Raw genomic sequence first — 2,782 nt, 5'->3', positions numbered from 1 at the left:
ACAAAAAAGTGGGATTTGTGTGTGTGTGTGTGTATATGTATTATGTATCTATAAATGTAAAGGCATGTTTCTCAACATATCCTCCATGTAGGTTTATATACTCCTGAGGGCAACATTTCCATCTCTCTAACCTTTCCCTGAAGAATTCTATGTTCTTTTATTTATATTAAATCAAAACAACAACTTTAATATCTCCCAGGGTATTCAAGTTGTGGGGTTTTTTCCCCAATGTTCTTTGAGTTTGGAGACCAAAAAAGAAGTCTAAAGAGGCAGGATCAAGTTAGATGGGGCAAAATGTCCCAATGAAATTCTCATAGGATAGTCCTTACTGTCCTCAAAGACTGAGCAGGTACATTGTTGTAATGGGGAAAATTTTAACTGTTTCCCCGAAAATAAGACAGTGTCTTATATTAATTTTTGCTCCCAAAGATGCGCTAGGTCTTATTTTCAGGGGATATCTTATTTTTCCATAAAGGAGAATATGGTACACATTTATTGTTTATTTTATTAAAAGAGACCTCGCACTTCCTGTCTGCTCCAGCTGCTCTGCGGCCAACAGTGAGCTGCGCAGCGGTGCCCGCTGCTACAGTCCAGGGTTATGGTAGGTTCGGGGGGCCTTACTTTCGAGAGGCCTTATGTTCAAGGGGGATGCCTTATATTTCAGCAAGAGGCAAAACTGTAAGTAGGTTTTATTTTCGGGGGATGTCTTACTTTCAGGGAAACATGGTCTTTCTGAGCACAACTTTCCTAGTCTTTTTCTCACCAAGGCAATTTTGAATGATCTTAAAACTTCTTCATAATAAGCTTCCATTATCTTCCAATAACCTTTTTCAAAAATCTATCATAAAAAACAGCCACCATAACTTTTCAGTTTTGAATTTAACTGACCAAACATTACTGTAGCACAAAGTTAATATTTTTATTGTATCTAAATCAATATTTTTATTGGATCTTCTGTTTGAAGGTACTATAACAAGACTAAGACAAGTAGATTACTGAGCGAACTTGTTTGCAACCATCCACTGATTGCAGAGACATGTTTAGACATGCTGTGTTTGGAATACACCCATACACATGAACTGGATCCTAAGTAGCAATACTTCTTTTATTTACCCTCATTTGTCATCGATGCATTACATATTCACTGGATTGGATAAACATCTGTAATTAAACTTAATACATTTGCCTTAATTGTATAGAAAGAAAACATACATATTCTGGAGGGAAGCATTTAGGAAGTGTCCCCTTGGCAATTAAAAACATTTGTTTTTATTAAATCATTTTATTGGGGGCGCTTACAGCTCTTATAACAATCCATACATCAATTGTATCAAACACATTTGTATATATGTTGCCATCATCATCTTCAAAACATTGCCATTATCATCTTCAAAACATTTTCTTTCTGCTTCAGCCCTAGATATTAGCTCCTTTTTCCCTCCCCCACCCCTCATGAACCCCTGATAAATTTTGAATTATGATTATTTTCATATCTTTTTTCAAACTTTGAGTTATTTAATTAGGTTCTTGGCAACAAATCTAGAACACCAATTTTGTAAGGATAAATCCCATTTGCGAGCCCGAAGCTACCACACAAGTAGCCTTGGAGCTGCGGAACAGCTTTGAAATTTGCCAAAATTGGGAGTCCACGGTTTTCTGATCAGCAGTTGCACTGATCTGTGATCTTACATTTTCCTTTCTCGGCGTCAAAGATCTTGCCTTCTTGGTGTCTGGGCTTCCGCAGTTGCTGCTTCTTGAAGTAGGTGTCGGTGAGATGCTTGGGGATTTGCACACCTTGATAGCAATTTTGGTGGAGGTGGTAATGACGAATTTCTGGTGTGTTCTACACAGAGGAACTCGATTGAAGGAAAGAGGTCCAGTCACAAGCAGCACGCCACTGCCCAGCTGCTTCAGGAAACCCACTCTCTTGCCTCGGAGGTGTCCTGTGAGGATGAGAGCAGTCCCAGGGAAGATGCTGGTGTGTAGTCTCCTGACACGCTGACCGAAGGGCTTTTTGCCATGGCTCAGCAGCTTCCGAGGCACGTCTTCTGTAGGGTGATACCCAGGCATTTTGTTCAGCTTCACCACTCGGTCCTCCGTTTTTGTCAACACCATCTGGCTTTGTGATAGTAACCAGGACTTTCTCCTTCTTAACCCTGGATTTAGCCGCTGGGTACTTCCTCTTGTACTTGTCCTTTGGGGAATACTTGGCAGAGCAGAATTACTGGCCGATTCCTCTGACTAGGACAGGGTTTTGGCTGAAGTGGTGCTTCCCCTCCTTGAGCTTTCTGCCCTTGATCTTAGCCTTCTTAACTTGGCCACTAGCATCTGTTTTCTTTACTTCCGGGCTCCTTCTCCTTGGTGTCTGGCTTCTTCTCAGCCTTTCACCCACCATCTTGAAAGATGGAAAAGAGCTATTTTCTTCTTCTTTAAAAAAATTTTTTTTTTATTTTAATAAAACACCAAAAATATCACACACAAAATCATTTTACTGGGGGCTTATACAACTCTTATCACAATTCATACATACATCCATTGTGTCAAGCACATTTGTGCATTTTTTGCCATCATCATCCTCAAAACATTTTCTTTCTACTTGAGTTCTTGATATCAGCTCATTTGTTCACCCATGATAATTTATAAATTTTTTTTCATGTCTTCCACTGTCCGACCTCTCCCTTCACCCACTATTTTCATATCTTACACCTTCTGGGGTTTCCCTTCATCCACGTTTCTGTTGTTTGTTCCCCTGGAGGGGGGATTGTACATTTATCATTGCAGT

The 2,782-nt window shown here is 39.9% G+C and overlaps 1 pseudogene; it reads right to left on the bottom strand.

The window, feature by feature from the left end:
• Positions 1-1,519: 1,519 nt before the first annotated feature.
• On the bottom strand, positions 1,520-2,395 carry LOC101657047 (annotated as a pseudogene).
• Positions 2,396-2,782: the final 387 nt, after the last annotated feature.

The sequence above is a fragment of the Echinops telfairi genome, unplaced genomic scaffold (genome assembly GCF_000313985.2).
Source record: "Echinops telfairi isolate 266 unplaced genomic scaffold, ASM31398v2 ScPeMD7_1;HRSCAF=3_0, whole genome shotgun sequence".
In the NCBI taxonomy this organism is placed as follows: Eukaryota; Metazoa; Chordata; class Mammalia; order Afrosoricida; family Tenrecidae; genus Echinops; species Echinops telfairi.
Note: the sequence above shows the minus strand (reverse complement) of the source record. Positions and strands in the feature narration are given on the sequence as shown.